The sequence below is a fragment of the Phalacrocorax aristotelis genome, chromosome 9 (assembly GCF_949628215.1).
Source record: "Phalacrocorax aristotelis chromosome 9, bGulAri2.1, whole genome shotgun sequence".
NCBI classification, from domain to species: Eukaryota; Metazoa; Chordata; class Aves; order Suliformes; family Phalacrocoracidae; genus Phalacrocorax; species Phalacrocorax aristotelis.
In genome coordinates this window covers 28335291-28358750 of record NC_134284.1, presented here as the reverse complement: position 1 = coordinate 28358750, position 23460 = coordinate 28335291, and positions in this window count along the sequence as shown.

Below are 23460 nucleotides of genomic sequence, written 5' to 3'. Positions count from 1 at the left end.
GTGGTTTGTTCTCTTAATTGTGCCATACATTTGAATTTGGGTAACAATTTGACTCAGCTTGGTTCTCAGCAATTTTCAGTAGCTGCAAGCCCTCCCTTGTAATCTGTTAATAACACATCCGTGGTCGGTGCTTCCGCCGTCACCTCTTGTGTTTGAACTCGCGAGAGAGAAATTATTGCCTGCCCTAAGAGACTTTGCTGCTGTGTGCTGCCCGTGGCAGATCTGTCAACTGCAGAGAAATGATCCTCAGACAACTGGATAAACCAGACATTGACACTGACCGAGCATGTGACTGGAGTTAAGGTCAGAGATTCAAAGACTGTAGGATTGGGGCCCTAAAGATTTATGCACAGGATTACCCCGTGCGCTGTGTATCGCTGGCTTCAAGGGAGATACCTGCAAAGTTAAAGGTGTACTTAATTCTTTGTGGAACCAGGCCTTGATAATCCTGTAAGCACATGCTAATAGGGTTTCACCAGACTTACTGTCTTTTCATTCCCTCCTTCAGAAAATAAATACAGAAAATAATTACTTAACTTGCTAGTTATATGATAAAAAAGAGAAAAAAGGTTTTACATAGATTGAAGAATGTTAAGATGAGCTCCAACATCCTGCTGTGCCAGATCTGATACCCTCTATGATTTATGTCACCATATCCTGATGGACCTTAAAATAGATTTAAAAAAATGCCTTATTCTCATTGTCACCAGTGCTATGCACAGTTTTCTAAAATAAGTACTCAAAAATAATTCAAAGTCTAAATGCTCTCTCATGTTTAACTTTATACCCCATGAACTAAATCCACCTTCTCACAAAGGACCAAAGCTAGAGACAGTTCCATCTAAACTGCGTGTCAGAAGTGCAGAAGGTTCTTATGGTCTGGTGCTCCTTCTCTTCACAGGGTTGAAGCACACTGTTAATCCTTACAGCTGCTGGATGTCGCTTTGTAACTTTATATTGCCATATACTAACTTACTTTTCTGTATTTACAGAAAAAAGGTTTATTATTTTAATGTGCAGCTTTACATTAAGCATGTTGTGATTGCAAAGTACGTAAAACACATTTGCAGTACAGCTTGTCAAGACAATATTGAAAACTTCGTTTTGGTCAGATTCCAATGAATTTTATGTATTTTTAAAATGTATTTCTACAGATGAGTAACTGTGAAAGAGGAGCTAAAAGAAGGCCATTTATTTAAACACCAGATAAAAGGTAAAACACAGTCTTCCAAGGGGTGAGCGTCTAGTGTAATATTTACATGAACTCTGCTCAGATTTACTAATGCCATTTTTGCAGTGGTTCTCTGAAGAATCAAGAATCATAACCAAATGTTATTGGCAGAAATCTTCAAGAAAAGTGGATATCAAGTATTTGCCAAAATAAAATTTTAAAATATACACATGCCAATGTTAGCACTAGAAATGCTTCACACCCAGGTAGGCCCAGCACAGCAAATACTTTTCTGCATGTATGGCAATCAGCCGTTCTTCAGCAAAGCACAGACGCTCCTTTAAGCACACACAACCACTTAAGGAATCAGACCTCTAATCAGAAAAAAGCAAATGTTATAGTAACAGACTAAAACGTGACACAGCTTGCCTGCCACAGTGACACTGCGCAGCTTGAAGTACAAAAACATGCAACTTCCTATACCCCTAAAAGTCATTGAACAGCTATTCAGAGCAATAGCAGGATATCACCCACCTCTAAGCAAAGTGGTAGTAACTTGCTCATTGGGGGTGATACTTTTTCTAACATCCCTATCACGATTTTTCTTCCGAGCATTCACATGCACTTGAAAATTGATGTCTTACTATACTATCTGCTATACCACATCATCCATGGCTAAATAACTCTCATTGTATTAGGTCAGCCACAGCTAAACAGATAATTTCCCCTTAACAAAAGACTAGCTAACAAAACCAGAATTAACTTTTGTTAAATGTACTGCTCTTTCCATAATCTCCCTTTAGCCTCTTCGCATCTTCTCCTTTAAGCTGTTTCTTCCTTTTCTCAGCCTTTGCAGCTTGCTCCTTCCTTTCTTGATTTTCCTGCATTCAGACAGAATGACAAATTAAAAAATAAAAAAAAAGAGTTATAAAAGGAGGAAAAGTTGGTTAAGAAACTCTCATTTTGCAATTAATAGCTATTCTGAATGTGCCCTATGTACACTTAAAACTCTCAGCTGCTGGGGTTTGAGGGTAAATAGCAGAACAGGGCTTCCTGGTCAGTCCCTTTGGCCTTCTCCATATCAGGATGTTACCAGCAAACTATTTCATTAGCTTTAACTGCAACATTTGGCTACAACTGAAATGCATTCTTATTAATTAGTCACTTTGTCCACAAATCAGAACATTAGTTTAACATAATTAACATTCTAGAGATTTATCCCGTGGCAACCTTGATTTTGTATTATTTGTATTCAGGGATTTCTACCAGAAATTTCAGGAACTCTTCAACTGTGTTCAACAGAAATTCAGAGTTTCTCTTCAGGCACCCACTAAATTTGCCAGCTGTATTTCTGCGCTAGTGTTCAGTGGCAGAGTCCAAGCTAGATGTCTGCTGATACCAGTCATACAAGTGCCATGGTGGCGTAAGTCCTGTTGGAATTTGGACAGAGAGGCAGGACTCTGGTTTCCACAGAGCTGCTGGTACCGTGATGATACGATTGATGGAGGAAGAGAAAGAAATTTAAATTACTCCTAGTAGAGGAAGAGCTTTACTCAGCGGAAGATTATTTCTGGGTTTTGATAAGTAGCACTACTATAGGACAGAGTAGTTCTGAACAACTGGGATAACTGTAGCAGAACATCAAGGTGACAAAAGCCATTTTCTTAAAAGCTTATGCAGTCATTGTTCCAGAGCTGCGATCATCACCAGAACATTGCCATCACCACCTGGAAGCGTGCCTGCTTTTGATTGCAACCAGCCAGGAGCTAATCTACGTGTTGTAGGTAGATCAGTAGTTATCAGGCCCACTGTCATAGAGATTTGTGACGTTAAGAGGAGGGTGCTGCCGTGTCATATTACAAAATTTAATAATGTGTAGGAGCATGTTGATGATTTGGTGCAGATAGGATTCTTGATGAGACATGTCTGATCTCCTTTGCAGAGAGTTTGGCAGCAGAAAATACATTTTCCCGTTATAGTGATAGATTTGTTTGATTGCTATGGATCTTCTGCCACTATTTCCGTAAGATGAGCTGAAGCAGTCTCAGGAAACATACACAAGTTTCTTAGAGCCTTTATAGAAAGTAAAAGCCTAGGGTCCTTTGGCCTGAAGAAATTTCCAGGCAAATAAAGAAAACTTGTGAACATTGATAGAGTTAGTCCCTCTGAAATATAGTATTATAGGCACGAGGTTATGGGGGCTTTCACTGAATGCCTAGAAAAGGAGAGGAAAATGTTGTACTCCTGACGAAGAAAGGAAAGGTTATATTTGCCCTGAATGGAGAGTGCTTCTGAAAGAATGAGGCACAGGAGGTGAAGTCTTATGGAGAGGCTAAAAGCCTTTCATCCCTGTATGCCTCCAACGTGCTTGCCCGATAAATTCCTGCTGTGTCTTAGCATAATGTCTTTGAGATATTATGGCTGTTGAGAGACTCGCAGATCTGTGGGCCCTGGGAGAATGTCTCTATGTAACTTGCCACCAGAAACAAAGGAGGTGAATTCAGGGATACATTGTCCTGCTACTTGAGCAGCAGACATGCACTACTGACAACAAACTGAAACACATTAGGGATAAATTTATGGATTAAGTAAGTCTGAGCTGAATTTGTTCACTGACATTAAAAAAAAAAAATATATGTACATAACAATTTGACGCAAACACACTGTTAACAGAGTTTCTTCAACACAAGAAAGCCCAACAAGGCAAAGTGGTAGCAAGGCAGAGAAATGAATATTCACAATCCCTTCTCCATCTCCTGGATTACTGAAGGCAGCTGTATGGATGAGATTAAATGACAGAGGGGTGTCACTTTGGATTTGCACTTTGTGGGACGTTAGATACTTGCTTGATCTTTGAATTAAAAGATGCTCCATGACAACTGTTTATCCCCACACTGTCTAAAGTACATCCTGTTCCAACACCATATGCACCCTACTGAGGAGCAGCTGCTCCAGCTCGGTTATCCTAGGGGAGCACTCAGAGGAAGTACCCCTGCGCAGAGCTGCCTGTATAACCTCTGTCATCAGCTGAGTGCCTCCTAGACCAGATTTTGTTCAACATTTTTTCTCTTTTTCCTGAGATTAGACAGCCTCGTTGTCGGGTGCTCCCTTCTTTGAACAGCTGCAAATGCTAAGGGAAATCAAATGTTTCTCCCAATCCCCTGTAATCACCCAGTGTTTCTTTTCCCTGCATTTTTACAACTCGGTTCTCCATGTATCTCCAATTCTGTTTTTTTATCTTTGAGCTGGGAAGCTATTTTCTCCCCATCTCTTTCCTCCTGCCATCTGCTCCTTTAATTTTGAGAATTGGTAAAACAGTCATCAGCTGTGGGTGACAAACCATCTCCTTTTCACTGTGTCAGTTTTGGGGATCATTTGGGTGTTTCGAAACCTTCCCCACCCCCCGCCACCTCTTCAAGCAGATGGAGGGGAAGAGGGCAGATTCTTATTATAGTAATTTCATTTGTGTAGCTCAGTTTTTGTTACCTGAAGGATAAGAGACCAGAAAGATCTCCCAGGAAACTGATAAAAGATTTTGTTTAAACAAAGAAGTAACAAAACCAAAATCTCTAGGTAAGCTTAGGAGCCATGAAGGATCGCTATTTATCAAAATTATTTCCCTTCTTATTTGATGTGAGAATTAAAAGATAGCACTAGCAATTTCAGTAGTCCTAAGAGACCTACTCTATACAGAAGGCTTATCTTAAAAGTTACACCTTAGCCTTAAAGCTTGCGTCAAATGGCACTGGAAAGAGATGGCGCATGTGGCTGATTCTAGTGTAAAAATCAAAATCACAGAACAAAAAGATGCTTTAAAAATTAAAACCTTCAACTTTTTGGCATATTGCTGTGTCAAGCACAGACAGTATCTTTGCTACAGCGGTAGGGAGAAAGCAAGGCAAGAAGGGAGAGGAGATTACATCAGAGGTCCGCAGTGGAGGTAACAGATGCATACAATGTAGCTAACAGCTGTGGTACCTTTGAGGTGAGGTGCTGCTGAGAAATGGAACCAAAACTAGTATGAAAGGGAGTTTACATGTTGGGTAGATAAAAAGAAGCTTCTTTCTAGTTGCTCCAACCTGTCTGTGAACAAGCAGCACCCAAAAAAGTAATTTAAATCTTCTGCAGCTGTACTAGGACACTACATAACCTTTATTGGTACTGTTTCTTAAAAGAACTGCAGTTGCTGGATTTACCCTTCACCGCAGTTTTCCAGTGTAGCCCTCCACAGATGCTGAGCCAGTATGTTCTTGACTCCCTTAATTCTTTCCTTCCAGCCTAGAGTTTTAGGAACTCTAAGGCTCAAGTGTATTGCCAAAGAATTTGTAGTTTCTAAGGTTTATTTTCCAGACTGTCTGTGGTGCTATTGCATTGTTTTGGAGCCTGCATAGCTATATTGCTTGCAAAATTGAAGCCCAGTGCCTCACAGGAGAAGCAGGGAGTGGGATTGTTACAGTATATATTTTTCTTCTTTCAATTTCCAAGACTTCTGAAGAAGTTCCTTTGTTTTCATCTGAAACTATGATCTGCCCTAAAGTACTGCTTCAGCCTCTCTTGCCTTGACATTGCCCAGCATAGTTGCCTGTATTCTTGTAATGTGGATGATTCCCTCTATAGAAGGCAAATCCAGTCTGGGGCTCTCTTGGAGTCAGCGCAGGAGTGGGTGATTGTTGCTGTTAAAATACATAAATGTGAAGCCACCATCACCTGGCATTAAGAAAACCCTAGAGGAAGTACATTAGTTCAGGTGTGAAGTATGTAGTAGGGGATGCGAAATGAAGGTTTACTGCAGGCTTACTAATTGGAAGGTTCTCTACATAACTTTTCTGGTGAGGTTGCTATTTTCTTACTCCTTATTGCAAGGAGTAAAGTCTTACAAATTAATAAAGTGCCAAATATAATCTCTTAGGAGATTCCTGGTTTTGTAGGGGACACAAAACATACTGTTTTGAACTAACTAGTACAATGAAATACCCATATGTAAACATATCTTCCAATTAGGCTTTGCCTATTGGAAAATTTACCTTTTGCCTATTGGCAAAGCCTATAAAGCACGTCAGGTTGCTCATTCTTTCACATACCACTAAGCTCCTATTGCACTGAGGCCTGATTAATTATTTTACATTAGGAGCAACAACTTGGAGGTTCTTAGTTCACCATAGCAAAAAAAAAAAAAAAAAAAAAATCACGTTTTATATTTGCCCACATGCTTATTTCTTGCTGCAGGTTGCAAGCAAATAGATAGTTACTTTCATTTACTTCTGCAGTCAGGGTTTAGGTAGCCCAGCTTGGAGTAGAAGAAAAAAAAAATCTTTCTTGCTTAAAAAAAATTTCAATCTATTTCTAAACAATCACAAGTGCAAACCACCTGTAAGGCCTTGAGGAAGAGCTCTCTGAAGGTTTTCATTGTGCTAAACACATCTTCCAAAGACATTTTTTTTCGGTCTTCACAAAGATAATCAGCAAGTTCCTCCTTCTTCTTTTCAATGGTGGCAAACTCCTTCTGCAGGTCCTTTGAAGCATCGAGACTGCCCTGAGACAGTTTGCAACACAATTCAGGCATATTAAGAAGTAGCATATTCTGAGCTGCCCAGAAGACTCAAGTCAGTTAACACAGAGCAGTTTTTAAAAAACTGGCAATTGAGTTTGATTCACAATATGTGATATTCTCTTCTTAATTGAACCATCTGCATTCCTCATGGTTTCACTTGGCCCAAAGCAGCTCATTATATGTTGCCCCTTTCATCATACAACTATGTGGAAATTTGGCACAAGCTGGGATGACTGAGGGAGATACAGCACCAGGATTTCTGCCTTTTAGCTTTACTTAAGTGACCCTGTTTTGAGAACATGAAAATCTGGGATGTTTGGAAATATGGGGCGGGGCGGGGGAAGCATATTGCAAATCTGTTCACTTTTCCCCCCTCAAAGAACAGTGAGACAAAACATGTTTCTGTACTACACTGTAGGCATTTATAGTTGCATCCTACACTGCATTTTTAGGGCCTTCCTTTCTTTTGCCAACACACAAAGCTGACTGATCCTCAGCTGTTTCCTTATCATAAGACCACATTACAGAAGTGGAAGAAAACCTGGGATGCTCCTTCCCCAAGGGTGCAGAGGGAATATAGTTATGACTCCTTTCCCATACTGCTCTATGGCCATTTGCAACCTGAATTACAGTGCCTTTGAGAACAGATTTAAAGTATTTAGGAAGAAGGATGGGAAGTGTGTCACACCCACCCACGTTACCTACTTGAACATATTTTGCATGCTGTATTTTTAAATCATCTGTTGACAAAAATAAATGCTTCTCTATTTCCAGCAGTTTCTTCAAATTGGCACCTGCCTCAGCCCGCATAACGTCCAAGTGCATTCTGAAAGGGCCACAACAGGGAGAGTACATTTAAGGGGTCTTTTGTTTTCATTAAGTTAAAAGATTATTATCAACAATACCACCTCTGTAAATTAAAGTAGAATTAACCATCCAACCTGGACCCTGCTTTTGCACGTAGTTGTCCTCTATATAAATCCTTTTCTGTGTGATCAAACCCTCATCTAAGAATCTGTGCTTTTGCCCTCACTCCCTCCCTAGACAGACTGTGGAAGGACCTCACTGTTCTAGTAGTCAAAAAGCTCAAAAATTTCCAGCCTGTTTTTATTCATAGGCAACACACACTCATCTCCCTTGTGCCAATACTGTCCTTAGCTGTTTCCTTTCCCTCCTTGCCTTTTCTCCCTAATCTATTTAGAGTCCAAAACTGTATCCTCTTGGAGTTTGTTTAGCTCATGTGGAGACCCAAATGCGTTACACTGCCAAACCAACATCTTCTATGGTGCTGACCTACTCTTTGTGCCAGACAAAAAATACTGGATCAGCAAAGCCTGACATGGAGTTTCACAGTGCATCCAGATGTGAGCAGCATTAGAAGAGTCCCTTGAGGATTTGCATTGTAAACTGTTCTCCGCAAGTTGATTAGCAAATCAATTTTGTAAGTTTTAGAGTTTGACTAAACTAGAGGGCAACTGCTTTATAAAAAAGAGCACATTTATATGATTGACCAGCAAGGTTTAGTTTCAGGTAACAAAAGTACCTCTATTATGACACAACCCAAAAAGAAATTAATGTTTTGAATCAACATCCAGTGTAAATTCTGCACAGATAACTCACAAAGACCACAATATTTTCTGTTGCATTACTGAATAAAAATACTTTAAAAAATCATTTAGCAGCTACTTAACAAATGTCAGTCCATCTCCAGATTTAAAAGTTACCCCTGCTTCTAGTTAGAAGGAAACATAAAACACTGCAAGGTGCCTATGAATTCATAACAGGATTTTAAAAATGTTAATTCTGGTGCTATAAATGTGGATTCTGATTAGTGTAATTTAACATATCTCCATGTGATTTTTCTGAGCTAAACAGAAAGAGCTGGTGCTAGACTCATGAAGCTTTCAGGCACATGGGGGAAACTCTGCAGAAACAGTTTTTTTCTATCTACCTACATATATTAGAAACTTGTGCTGATACTCAGGGACTCCTGAGGTCCCCCAATGGCCAGTAAATCACCCCAGTCATTCCCTCCATACACCAGCTCTGCACATGTACCTCCTGGTGGGCTTGCACATGAATAATTCAGGGAAGATATGTTTCTATTGTAATACGTGGAAGAACAGCTCAGTCCTTGAAAATGGGGGAGTTCACTATTTACACAGTTTTACTTCTAAGGTAGTACTGGAGCATCCAGATGAAAAATCCTGCTGAGCTCCATGTAAAAATTCTTAACCAGGTTGATTTATAAATCTCAGTGTTAGAAGGGAACCCCTCTCTCCCACGCCAGAGAAATCCTGTGAGCTTATTACACCACCATAAAATGACTCAGCTCCTTGTTGGCTTTAAAAAGGTTGGCAATTCATATGTGACAAAACCAAACAATAATGTCCTACCCTGCTGCCTTGGAAGCAAAGTCAAGATCTCTGGGAAGCTGCAGCAGATCTGTGTAATTTTCTTCAACCTCCTAAAATTGAAGTGAAAAATGGTTACCCTGCAGTGTCAGTCAAAAAGTATGAAAGCTTTTCAGCTGTACAACATCAGGACTGAAAAATTAACACTTCAGTTTTCATTCTTATAAGCGTAGGGGTAAATTTAGTCTTGTTCATTCTTTTTCTCATGTTGGCACCCACAGGGAGTTAAAAAGAAAACAAAAGGCTCTTGTAACTGGGCTTACATCCCACATGCTGCCACAGCGCGCAAGCTGACCTGAGGTTTTGTCTTCATACCACGAAAATGAATTTCATTTGACAGACGCATTTGGGAGACATGTCAACACGAGAAAGCAGTTGGAGAAGAAGAGAAAGAAAGCAGCAAGCAGACACGTTGAGCAAACTTGAGAAAGGAGAGGCAGTATTAACTCTCTAAACATTAGTGCACATGGATTTGATCCTGTCTGCACAGAGAGTGGTGGAAATGTTTTCCATCATATTTCAGGCACAGAGGCTCAACCTCTGGATACCTACGGCAGGGTGCTACGGAGGTCAAAGCCCCTTAGTTTCTGGGGAATTAATATTTGAGAATAATGCATGCAAGAATAATTTCACAGTTTTGTTGTACCTCCAAAATATGGTGAAGCAGAGTAATATGGCTTTGGTTTGCTTTTGTTTCTGTTAGTCTGAGCAAGGCACTAATTTTAAAACCTCCAGCATCTCCAGTGTGATGCCCCTAGAAGATACAGAAAAAAGTTTCTTCCTTCAGTTTCCAAGTCTTGCATTTGTACTTTCTGTTATCTTTAGAAATACAACAATTAAAGAAATCAGTTTACTTACGTAGTTCAGAAAGTTTCCAACTTTAAGAATCAATTGGCAGAAAAGTGGCAGTCGGTGACTGGTAAGAAGTGCTGAAGAATAGAGAGAGACACATTTTTCAATAAATAAAATTAAATTATCTGAAATAGGATTTTCCTTTGGTTTGACAGTGGGGGTAGCAAAATTCTCATCCAAGATTATGTCAAGCCATTGTTAACGTATTTGGAAATATACCGCTAGGAAATAAATCAGATGAATGGAAGTGGAATGAGTAAGCTTCTATTGTGGTCTCTTCTCTACACATAGAAGGAAAACTAGTTTTCCCATCAAGTTTGGAGTATTGACGTGTCATCCCTGCAGCTGCTTATGAGGGAGAACCACATATAAGAAAGTGTATAAACTTGTGAAAGTCTACAGCCCCCATTTCCAGCACGTACTATTCTAGGTTAAGAAAAGCAAAGGGCTTTTTGCCTCATTATCATTGTTAGTGAGAGTGATAACAAGAAGCCGTGCATTTTAGCAGAATTTGGGGTAAGATTAAAGTTTTTGGCAGAACTAGAACGGAAACGCTGACCCACGCAATGGGATGGAGGGGAGACAGGGACGATAGGGTGGGACTGCAAACAGCTGTTGACTGCAACACAGCAAAGACTAACTATAGCAGTGACATCAGATGGCCAGGTAGAGCCAAGTTTTGTGTGCAAACATAAACAAAAGTTTTGCAGTTCAGCTGTTCAACAGGAGGTCAGTGACTCCCTAAAACTATTGAACTGAAGGTAGAATCCAAGAGCAACTTCAAGAAGAACTAAAACCAGGGCTAATTTTGTGTGGAGGGGGTTCCTGAAACACTAGTGAACACCCTCTGGGACACCGACTTTGGAAGCCAAACCAAATTTTTTTTATGTCACTGTGGCCTGTTCCACTGCAGAGCTAAGCTGGACTGTAACCAGTGTGCACTACAGGGAAAACTGGAACCAATTCATTGTTATGCACAAAAATCTCTGCTGCACACAAAGAATTAACCTATACTCAGAGAGGGTCTGGCACTGACATAATGGAAATTTCCTTCTTTACAGCACCACTGATAGGAGAGTGGTTTGTGTTACTCGTGTCGACAGAAGGTCCACTTCAGACCAGGGCACCACAAATTGCAATTCTGCAGAACGAATTCTAGAAGCAGGAATCATTTTGACATTTGCTACATGTTCAGCATTCAAAAGGTTAATTTTGATTAGATTGTAGCATATGCTACCACTGATGCTATTCAAGTAGAAGAGGAGCTTCCTATGCCTGAGCACTGGGCATAGGCACAGCACTGATGTACTTACTTTCACAGGCTGTCCTGATGGCTTGTGCTTTTGGCCACAGACACTCCAGCAGAAGTTTTGTTTCCTCACAAATCAGCATACATTCAATCCGCAACTGGTAGCTAAAAGAGATCAGTGGGGAAAAAAAAAAAAAAATCCAACAAACACCACAAAAACACACAGGCCTGATTAATTGACTTGTGTTCAGTGAGACAATCACCCATTTTAGGCAAAGCACAGTACCAGCATTGTTATGTTCTCTAATGCTCTGACACAAGAGCTGGATTATAAATAAATCAAACACTTAGATATTTCCAAAGATGTCCTAGAAACAATTATCATCTCCTCTTTCAGAAAGCAATGTTGCACTGACATCTGGCAGTGACTTCCTAGCATAATGAGGCTGTAATTTTTAACAATTCCTGGGCAGCATTAGCCAGGATTTTTGTTCTTCCTTTTAACTTCCCAAACAGAAATTCAAAATACTTTTGCAGTGATGTCCTTTAATGATATTTATGTTTCACCATGGATTAATGTTGTGGAAGAGCCACAAAAACATTTTCTAAAGTATTTTTAAAGCTAGCTATATGTCAGAGAAAATGAAAAGCCACATTTTCACCATGACATTTTCAAAAATGTGTCTCTGGCTCTGGCATGGCAACTATCAGATTTACAGAGGACTATTCCTGTGAATTACGATGTATCACCATGTTTTTATGAACAGCATAAAGTTTTCTCTGTGTGTGTCTCATCTGACTTGGTAAAAATGAGGGTGGTGGTGAAAGCACAGACACTGCTGTGAGTCACTTATGGGTTTGTGGGCTCTCTTTGTTAGACGGGAGTCTCTAAACCAGGGGTGGAATGAATCAGCAGCCTGGTGGCAGGATTCAGTCTGCAACTTCATGCCATACAGACAGTAGCTGTAAAGCAGTCAAGTGTTTTCTCATTAACTTATTAATACCGAGGTTAATTCAACTGTGGTTTGCCAAAGGTGTCAGAAGGCCTGTTTGGCCTCTGGGAAGGAAAAGTTTCTCAAACCAGCCCTACAAATAGCAGTCTGATGATTTTTCCTGAAGGCCGAATGTCAGGAAGATCCCTCTAGCACAGGAAACAGAGGCCTTAATTCTTATGGACAAATCTTACAAGAACCACGCTTATGGGTTGAAGACAAAGAAAATTTTGCTTACCTAGGAACTTCCAAGAGATGGATATAAAACTGATCTACACTTGCTAGTTCTGATTTTTCTTCTTTGCAAGATTTCAGGCCATTTATCTAACAGGAAATAAAACAGTAAATTAACTGCATAACTATTTCTGGTGCCCATCGCTTCTTAGAGGCATGAAGCTGTCTTTTCTGAACTTTCTGTGTGCACAGGCAATGGGATGGAGGCAGGTGAACAGTAAGTTGCGTAGATGAACTGGTTTGCAAGGGCAAACACGTAAGTTTTGTCTTGACTGGAAGGTCCTCTGCATTTGTACAGCACCTTGTACAATGAATCCCTGATCCACAGGCATCTAAGCCTAGCAACCCCTTTAAAAAGATGAGTCCTTTCTCCTCATTGAAGCCTGCTCTGAAAGGCTCTTTATTCACCCAAGTCCACAAATGCTAATGTACCTCATCCATCTGATTAAAATAACAGGAATAGATAGCAACACTTGGCCTACACCTGTGCTGAGTCTCCCAACATTCTGTTGCCTAACCTGTGCATGAAGAGGCCAGACTGTTGCCGGGGAAGACTTCCCACCACTCTACCTTGGATGGTTATTGACTGAGACGGTGCAAGAGGGTGTGGGATCTGGTCATAGCTTCTTGCTTTGGCAGTGCAAGTATTTCAAGCTGAGCACAAAGCACACTGAACTCTATCAGAATAACACACTTAACAGATACCTCATGGTCTTCAGGCAGCAGTTTAAGTAGTTGCTTCAGTGTCTCAGCATCCAACTTGGATCTGTCCCCGTCCTGAATCATGGCAGCAATCTCTTCACTGGAGCTGTAGGAAAGAGAGAAGTGCTGTGGAGCAATGGCATAGGGAGGAGTAACACATCAAACAGAAGAGACCCCAATCTCTCAGCTGGCACTGTAGGAATGAATGAAGTAATTCTTACTGTTCTTGCCTCCCATTACATTTTGGATCTTAGTCCTCAGAAGTGCAGTGTAGATATGAAAAAGCAAAGGATGTTTTAAGCCTAAAGCGATATTCCTCATCATTTAGATGTGCTTTCTGGGCTTTGTTCATCTTTACACAACAAACACTGAAGGCTCTCACTTTACTGTGGGTGTCCAGTGTCACTGAGAAGAGATTTACTTTTGAATTTCTCCACTTGCAGCAAAGCCAAGGTTAAAACCAACAGTTCTTTTCCTGCTGAGAGGTATTTATAAAGATCCCAGGAGGTTTTACCCAAAATCCTTGCCTGAAACTTTGGCAGACAACATGTCTTTGAGATTAGTCCAGACTGCTCTGGTTTGGGCTCTGGAGAGCTCAGCTCCCTGCAGCCATCAGCTCTAACAGAGACAGCACCTGGCAGCAAAGCAGCCTCATCCCTCCTGAGTGCAAGCCAGGCTCAACTCTTTGATCCCATGGTCACTACTGCTCTTGGGGGATCTTAAGTGCTGCCCAGGGAGACAAGCAGAGAGCGGAAATAGCAACTAGATTAGACTATGTGCAACTCTTCCCCACTGAGAAGCGGTTTGCAATGGAAAAAGAATAAAATAAAATAAAATAAAATAAAATAAAATAAAATAAAATAATCCCTCTGACTGATTCTGATTTATTCTTAACACAAAGGAACTTCTAGGCTGAGTTTCTTTTTGAAGCCCTTGTAACATGGGCCATCGCACAATGGGTAGGAAAAGAGCAAAAAAATCTGTCTTCATCCAGCAATATCTAATCTAAAAGTGAAGATATTTTGCAAAAACTGGTACATATTCCTTTCTTTTGCTCCCCCCCACCCCGTAAGGACTCTTATTTGGTAAATTTCCATATTTTTTTAATTATATAAACTGTTTCCTATTTATAGAAAAATGGCAAATAAAAACTATATACGACTTTGGATCTGAACCCCTGGAGATGTCTTTTTAAAATCAATTAAGGAACTTGAAACTTCCAACCAACTTGAATCTTCACTAATGGTTGCTGCCAGCAGTTGATATTTATGTCAATAATACTAAAGAAAAAAATATGTTTCCACATGATTTTGCTGTTATTTATGAATACTCTCTCTTCAGGAATTAATGGTCCCTTTTAGGTTTAATACCAGTTTGAGACATGATATTAGTTTTGTGGAAAGAGACTGCCACATCTCATTAATTTTTTTAAAAAAATAAATTTACTCCTTGCTAAAGAAAGACAGTGGCTGTAAAGTATTTATCCTAAATTTATTTTGTTTAATGTCGGATTAAGCGCATAGACACATCAAATAAGTCATTCAGATGGTAGTTTCCAAACCTTACCACTTAAATTGCTTCAGAAATATACTCAGAAGGAGGCTTTTCTTTGGACCTATGAATGTGATCTGTGAAAAGAAAAAAAGCAGTCAGCTAGAAATACATCTACCTTGATTTTGACAGAAATTTTAGAGCTTTTGTTCATTTGTTGGATGAGATTAATTCTTCTCTGGTAGTATCATTATCAACAATCTTCATTGATAAAACAGAGCAATTTACAACAGTACAGGTCATTAGATCTATTTTAGAAAGATAAAGAGGCAAAGACATAGAGAAGGGAATTATTTGTCTAGAGTATTCCAATTTATAAGAATTAATTCTGAAATTCCCATGTCCTCCCTCTCTCAGATGAAGACCTGTGACTCAGCAGAGTTACTTCAACATGTTTAATTCTGAATGTCTCCTATGCTGTTTTTTAGGTAATCTTAGGCAATGGATATAAAAATATTTCAAACTTTAATATTATAAATGATTAACAACAATAAAGAGTGAATAAGATGTTCACTTCCCAGAATTTTGCTAGGCTCTACAAAGAGAAAGCAGTTGAAGTACCTCTTTCGATTTCTTTATTTTTGGCCCTGTTTTCTCTGTAGGTGCTGCTGGTGGGACAGAGAAAAGCAGCTCCAAGCTTGCGTAGTCAGGCTCTACAAGCTCCTTGCTGCTGCTTGGCATCACAGCCCACATGGAGCGGCTTTCTGGAAGAGAACGATGCTTCAAGATGGACCACAGAGGTAGAGGAGCACTTTCAAGGCAGTGTGGTTTGTGGAAGGGAAAAAGCTTTAGAGGATGAATGAAATAAAATGCTCATTAGTCCTGGACAAATGTTAATTATTTAAGAGTGGCAGCTCCCACAGACAGTATCACAAAGGTTTGAAGGCTAATTAAACCTGAAAAACTACCACCACATTTGATTCACTGAACTGAAGGCAACAGATGAACTTAATGGGCTGCTCCAAATTCTTTTTGCTGTTGCTGACGGGCTACATAACACAGAATTTTGGTACCCAAACAGGAGATGTTGCATCCAATTAGGCAAACCTCTCTTTGCAAGAGATAAGGACTCCCAAGCTCAGCATAATTACCAGAATCATCAGGAGCCATCCAAATAGCACATGGCCCTTCAAAACATGAATTTGTCTACAACACTGGAGTTTTTAACAAAGGATCTCACCTCCTTTTTCTTTAGGAGAGATAGCAACAGTGGCACTAAAGACACCGGTGCTGAATTTGAATTTGTATCTCTGCCCAAGAAAGGGGACTATGGCTCCAACAGTTTTTTTACATGCATGTTTATGTATTTTATCATAGCAGCAAGTTCTCACCCTCTGATGTCCCCCTTTCTTAGTGAGAAGCACAATGGAGAACAACTGTGAGATCTGTGTTGTGTGAACTGAGTATTAAAAGCTGCAGCATAAATGGAAACATGTTCACAGCCTCCTTGCTAAAGATTGAACAGGCCTTGCAAACCCTTTTGGCAGATCACGTGTTAACCACAGACCTTAGTTTTATTTTATGTGGGTGAAAAACCCCACGCAAATCACGTGGCTGTGGTCAGTATGAAATGGAGGCCACGTCCTACCCTGAGGGTACATGTTCCCCAGCCCTGTTGACAAGAGTTTTCAGCCTTGGATCTTGGCTGATGTATCTTCTGGCTGTGCAAGGAAAACAAAAACGTAAAAGCTTCAGCTGAGAAGACGCCAGTGATGTGCCACGAGCTCATTAGGAAGAACCACAGGGCATGACTGTTCAACAGATCTTTCCACTCGGCACACTCAGAGCATTTTGCAAATCTTAATTAGTGCAGACTCACAACATCGCTTTAACAAGTAACAAATAGAGGCTGAGAGGTTAAGAGAAGATAATTTTAGCAGCCCCAGAGCCTCAGTTCAGTGCTTTTCACAAACTACGATTTCCTCCGTTTATCGGCAAAGGCCTGGCTTTACATATTTATTTATGATTGATTACTAAATTTTTGTAGGACTTAGAGCGAGCAATGGGATCACCCGTATGACCCGACTTATTGAGTTAAAGCCTAGACCCCCAAAATGAGTATTTTTGTCTGGATGTAAAGTAAACAAACTGATCATCCCAGTGTTACAAACAAGCACGTACGTCTCACCACATCAGAGGGGAGCTTCTGCCAGTGAAACACCTTCATCCTCAATGTTGGTGTCTTCTTAGGCTGGGACTGCCCCCCACATCCACAAGTTAGATGATTGCACTCAGGATTACTGCATGGCTGGGGAGGTGGGAGCGACAGGGCATTTATGCCAGGCACGGGAAGGGGTAAAGGAGGCACCTTATGCCCAGGAGGTAGGGGTGGAGGGGCTGGCAGCAGTGGTAGCAGAGCCGACATGGCAGACTGTCCTTGGGAGGATGAGGAGACGCCTTGCTGGGAAGGTAACATGTTCCCTGGAGATTGCAGTGGCTTCCTGGAAAGGCCAGTTGTTGGAGAAAGGCTCAGGTCTGCACTGGGGTTCTCCTCTTCCAAGTCCATATCAACTTGAATGCATTTGTTTACCTTTTCAACAGATCTTCTGGACACTCTTTTGTGGTGATTTGGGCACTGCATGCTTGATAGCAGGTTCTCCATGGCTTGCACTGGTCCCATTTTCCTGCTCTACAAGACAATGAGGAGGTGCATGGGTTAGGAGATTTCCCCACAACTGCTGGCTACTGCTAACTCCCATAGAGAAACAGAAACATCAGTGACCTTCCCATTAAGATGAATGGCAGAAACATTTCTATCTGCTTTACAAGTGACATTTCACAGTGGTTTCAGCAGTGTGAGTCAGAAACAAAGCAGTACTGCTGGCCATAAGGCTCCTTTCTGACTTGTCTTGCTTCTTATACCTTCTTGTGACAAAGAAAAAGAAGAAAAGTAAATGCTATCAGCATTATAAATCTCTACCTGGTTACTCTCTTCCCCTTGTTGTTCAGCCATTCTATGGTATTTTTCTTTTAGAAGGGGTAAACTAGTGCCTCCTATAGAAGTTTCTATAGGCGCTCTATGCAGGGGATTTCTCAGACAGCAGGGACACAGCCACTTGTTCCTGAGAAACCCTGTTACCACAGCTTAACTTGAGTGCAGAGGGGTGGGGATTTTTAGAGAAACTCTCAAGTGGCCTAATAAATTAAATAAGCTACAGCTGAGGAGGACTCATGTTGAGCTGCTTATGGATCTGTGACCACTGGTAAGCATTAAAGTGAATAAGATGGTCTTCCTTTGTCCTTAACCAAATTTTCATCTAGGATGAATCTTTACATCTGCCCTGAGACTATACAGTTTCTCTCAGAGCCTCTCGCAAAAGACTATGCGGATATCCCTATCTTGTACACATGCCCAATTTTAAACAAGGAAGGGGACCTACCAAAGTCAGCAGAGGTATGTGCTGGCCCAGGACCTGGCTTTGTTTGCTTGACTGAGCGAACCTTTCTTATGCAAACACTTGTATCTCTTGTGGATGAATAGTGTCCTGGGACACTTAATCTCAGTGGCTGTAGCTGCTTTGTGATTTCTCCCCTTAGTTAACTTGCATAACAATGTCTATCAGCACCAGTAGAAACACCACATACTAAATGAGGAGCACTAAGCAAACTATCAGTGCTCCAGAAATGACACAGTAGATGCAGCCTTTTTATGGAATGCATGTAAACAAAAAAAAAAGGCCCCCATCATCCCAGCCCTTACACAAGTCTAACAAAACGTAATTTATTAGGATGAGTAGCTTTAATGGAGTTAACTGGATGGGTACTTTCATTTTTGTTTAGTGCAGGATCAGACTTATTTGGTATATACACTGTGTTTATGTTCCTAAAGGACTAGATTAATACTTATGAATGACCATTTTCCCCCTGAGGCAGCAATTTTAAGTAATGACTTACACAGCCAAAACACTTTAAGGGAGCTGCATTAAAATCTACAATTGATGCCTCTCTAGTCCATAGCACACCTCTAAACAGTGTGTCTGTGAAACGTAGCAGTTCATACTACAACTACCTGAAAGAAGATAGTAGCAAGGCTGATGTCGGTCTCTTTTCCCAAGTAACAAGTGATGCGATGAGAGGAAATGGCTTCAAGTTGCACTGAGGGTGTTTAGATGGGATATTAGGAAAAATTTCTTTACCAAAAGAGTTGTCAAACATTGGAACAGGCTGCCCAGGATGGTGGTTGAGTCACCATGCCTGGAGGTATTTAAAAGACATGTAGATGTAGTGCTTAGGGACATGGTTTAGTGATGGATTTGCACTGCCAGGTTAGTGGTTGGACTTGATGAACTTAAAGGTCTTTTCCAACCTAAATTCTATGATTCTATAGTGTCCAGCTCTTACAACAGCCTCAATAAAATTGTTAACCAGCGGATCCAAGGCAAGATAAAGCAATGAAACTTTTGTTTTTAATCTTAATTTAGTAAGAAATTATTTACATTAAAAATATTAAATGTTAAATTGACCAGAAAATAACACTTGATTTACATACAGAAGGGAAACAGTTAAAATAGCTAAGCCAAAGGCCTATAATAGAAAATGAGTATTAACTGTATTTGCTCTTTACTTTAATTAATATGTTGTTGGTTTCCTTAATATTTTTTTGCACAAATAAGCACCAACACGTTCCCAAAGGTAAAGCATCTTACGATTAATTTATGTAAACAACTTAATGTATCCCTTTTTGGACTTCACAGTCTTTGTGCTAAACTTGCACAGATGTCTGTAATTACCCTAGCAGGACAAGTGAGGGATTCAGTGGGGATTCAGCACTATGAAAAAGGCTAATGAGAAATAAACCACTTTCTGCTAGAAATATTAGGAGCAAAATAAGCTGATTTTAAAAAAATCATATTAGAAATAACGTTAAAATTCTGCTGCTTGTTTTTTTTAATTAAGCCATGGGAGGAATCAGTAAAATACTATTAATTAGGAAGATCTGTTGTGGTTTTTTTTTTTAGTCAGAGCGCTCATCTAACTTGCTACAGGGTTTGTATAAAGGAAAGTCTTGTTTTTAAAAGTCCTGATAAACAAGGAATACTACACAAGAAACAGCTAATACATTTTGAATGATAAATAGGCTTACAATAGCGTACCTTCAAAGATTATACTTTTGAGGCTGTGTAGAGAAATCCCTGCTCTTCGGAAGATTAAAGCTTTAGTATAACTTCAAGGCAGCTGTAACTTATATTGCTGATACTGTTCAAATGAGCTTGTGGGTATGTTTTACAAAAATATCAGTGTGAAATTTCTCCTTAGAAAGTGCAAAAATCCATCTCTGGTGACTAGATACATATATACACACACACATCTCAATGCAACCAGACAAGGACTAGCATACTGCAGAAAGGTCCAAAAGCTCAGTAATGGCCTGGCACCATTTAGGCAGGGCAGGGAACAGGGATTGACTCAATACGCCAGCCCAACTCTGATATCCAGCTGAAATCAATTAATTTGCAATTAATTGAAGCTGTTTTCAGAGCTCTGCTACTCTACCTTGGAAAAAGTGCTGATGTTTGAGGGCTGCCATAATACAGGCTTTTGTTTTTATCTGCTTACTGATATGCTTAAAAATAGGCACTCTTCTCATTACCCTGGAAAGATAAGTTGTGTTTTGATGGCATAGGGTTTAGATTTTAAGTTAGATCCAAAAAACATCTTACCTCTCTGTCTTGGGCCATGTAAGTACTCTCATTTTTTTATTTCTAATGTTGCCAGTGGGCTGATACGGGGCTATGTTATTTTGTAAAACTTGATTTTTCTTTGTAGCTGCAAGTTCATTTATTGGTCATTATTATGCTCGAATCAAGAATTTCAATGAATGCTTCAGAAAACATGGTATTTCTCCTTGTGTGCTATTGCCAAAGGTTGGGAGATTTTAAGGGGGGAGGGAGGAGGGTTGAAGTTGGTTAAAACCTGTGTCCCCAGACACTTTCAAGGTAACAATCAAAAGTGTAAGCACAAGAGTCAATATCTGCAATACTAGGTATGTTTGAGGGTAAGATGTACTGCTTACCAAATGGCTGGAAGGGAGCTCAGGATGTATAACCCAGCCCGGGAGAGGGTTAGTCACTTGGCTATGCAGGCAGGTGGTCCCTGCTAGTACAAAGCTATTGTTTGTTACCTCCCAATGGGTTACACTTGCTATGGTTTCAGTTCAGGGACCTGCTTGCATTAATAGGCTTCCACTGTGATATTCTTCACTGTTGACTTTTTGATAGGTGTAATTTATTCTTGATATTTATGATTCTTACAAGCATAAAAATAAGATGTAGAAGTAGTTAGAGATCTTAATCCTTTCTTGTATAAGGAATCTTGTTGCTATAAGAATTATCCCCTTCCTTTCAGATACGTTCCCAGGTGTTTCCAAGGATTTTCTGCATTCTGGGTTCAGAGAGGGGTGTTAGGGGAAGAGTAGTTCTTTGAAAGTTACCCTTTTCCTTTGGCTTTGACTCTAATATGGCTGCAAACATGTGTTAAGATGTCAGAAAAGAAAACAGGAATATTTTTTTTTCGCTTATTCCTAACAGTATTTCTTTTGTGGTATTTTTCAGCAAGTTTTCAAAGTGTTTTAAAGGATAACATTGCCCCCATTTTACAGATGTGGAAACTGAGGCACAGAGAAATGGCTTGCCCGCAGCTGCTCAGGAAGCCAGCAGCAGAAAATGAGTGGTCCCAGTAGGCCAAGTCCCTGGCATTTAATTTCTGTGCTCTGGCAGTCTTTGCAATCTAGCAAGTAACCCACCTCTCCCTTATTAAGATCTAGCTACTGCTGTGCCTCTGTTTCCTCATATCAAAAAGCTGTAAGCAGTTGGAAACAAAGTGCTTGGTTTTCACTCTGTTACTACCTCTGTTGCTGGCTTGAGCGTGTGCTTAATGCCTGAGGGCTTGATCCTAGTGATGGAGTTAACAAAAAAGCCTTCTTGGGGAACTGGCTGTACTTTTTGGCAGCTGGTGGAAAGGCATGAGCCTTGGGATCTGTTGCAGATGCAGCCTGGACCAGCAGCAGCTGTGGGTGGCAGATGTTCAGGGCAACAGCTGCTAAGGCCCCTTCACTGGCCTTTGTGCCCTGCAGAATTGTGGTGAGGCAGTTCGACCAAGGCACTGTGCGAAGGTGTATGTAGAGTATGGGGATGGGCTGTGAAAGGTAGGAGACTGGGAGAGGGTGCGTTGTAGGACTGACTGAGGGCTTTGTAGAGAGTAGGGATGAACTCTTCAAAATGCAAAGGAATTTCAGCAATTACTTTCATTTGGGCTTGTATAGCTGAAGGTATTAGTGACAGGATAGAATAACTTTAATCTTTGGATGTTTGCTAGGTTTGAGATGGGTCGTGGTTTGGAAGAGATTACCGTGTTGGCTGTCATTTGATCTATATGCAGTTACGCTGTGGTCTGCACCCAGACCTCTGCAGGCAGCTGTATGGGGCACAGAACTTGCCTTGTGGAGGTCAGGGTCTCTCCTCTGTCCTCTAGACCTCTGCAAGTGAAGTACAGCAGTTAAAAAGTACCTGGAGGGAGAAACCCCTTTCATTTAGATTACAAAATCGAGTTGTGGGTTTCGAAGGATCTCAACTGCAGACATCATAGATCTGTTACCCTTTTGCCTGTGCTACCTCTTCGGGCAAACCCTAGACTCTCTGTGGTAGCTCTGACTTCCTCCATCTGACTCATGGATTTAGTAACTACTTGTCACCAATTCATGACTAAACTCACTGCAGGTTTTGTTGTATGAATCTGCTTGAGTACCAAACAAACACATCAGGCTCTGCATGCCCAGAGCAGGGCAAATCAACTGTAATGTAGGTGTCATCAGCAAAGACTGTTGATCCTAGAAAAAGCCTGCTTTGACAGGTCGGGAGTGTATCTAAACTTGATAGGAGCTGACGGTCACAAAGTGATTCTTGCCTTCTGACTTTGAGTAATGTAAGCTGAGTCTGTTTAAAGTCTCCATTAGGGAAGAGCAGAACTCCTGCTAATTCCTACCAGTGCCTAGCTCTGTATGAATTGTCACACTCGGTTCTTGAAAGAACCGAGTTGTTGTTCATAGCACAGCAAAGAGAGAGTTAGAGGGTCCCTAATGTGAATTAAGTGCTAGCACAGCACCGATGAAGGAGTGAGTTACACTTATAGTGCTGAATATGCTGATTGTCTTGCAGTGATTGAATTCTCTGCTGGTATTTAAGGTCTGGTACCTGCTCTACACTAAGCAGATGGAAGCCTTTTTCTTTACTGTGGACTGCGTTGCCATTGCAAATCCTGCAAACAGCACGGCTATTCTGCAAGATTGTCACAGTGTAGTAATTGTAGCAAGGTCCCTTCACTACCACTGCCCCATCTTTAACCCTCCGTAGTCAAGCTTCTTGACCTGGCAAAGCTGTTTTTCATATCCTGCGCACAGCTCGATTGTCAGGTGACCAAACAAGATGTGGGTTGTGATGGAGTTGGTTCATGATTGTATTTGCTTTCAGATGCATTGGGTGAACATAACCCCATGACCAACATGTTCCCCCATATTTCATGGCAATAACTATTACCACATAGAGCAAGCTAGGATTTGTACAGTGGTGACTTTCAGTATTGGTAAGCTTGTATGTTGTACTCAGTTGACCACTGTGTACAGAAAACCAGAAATAGGAAGCTGTGGGTCCAGGCTTTGTTTAGACAGAATGAAAACTGGTTAATTTTGCTGAAATGGGTTCACGCATTTTTCTTTTATTTCAATTTATCCTCTCTCTTTCTAACCAGAA